Here is a 456-nt window from a genome sequence, read left to right on the forward strand (position 1 = left end):
ACCATGGATGTATATGTGTCCCTAATCCTGAACCCCTCTCCCATCTCCCTCCCCATCTTATTCCTCAGGGTTATTCCAGTACACTGGCCCTTGGCGCCCTGTCTCATGCACCAAACCTGAACTAGTCTTCTATTTCACATATGGTAACATACATGCTCTGCTGCTATTCTCCCTAATCATCCCACCCCTAGCTTCTTCCATAGAATCCAAAGGCCTGGTCTGCGATTTATATCTGTGCTTCTTATGCTCTCACACGTGTAGGGTCCTCATTAACATCTTTCTAAATTATATAGATAGATAGATAGATAGATAGATAGATATAGATATATAGATATATGCGGGGAGCGAGCTTCGCCTCTGGCAAAGGTCATGAGGAAGGAGGCTTGGCATACGCAAAGGCGGGATCAAGCCTCAGGAGTCTCCCTGGAAACTCTCGAGCAATCTACCTCCAAAACC

This window comes from Bison bison, unplaced genomic scaffold (assembly GCF_000754665.1).
Source record: "Bison bison bison isolate TAMUID 2011002044 unplaced genomic scaffold, Bison_UMD1.0 scf7180017864368, whole genome shotgun sequence".
Lineage (NCBI taxonomy): Eukaryota > Metazoa > Chordata > Mammalia > Artiodactyla > Bovidae > Bison > Bison bison.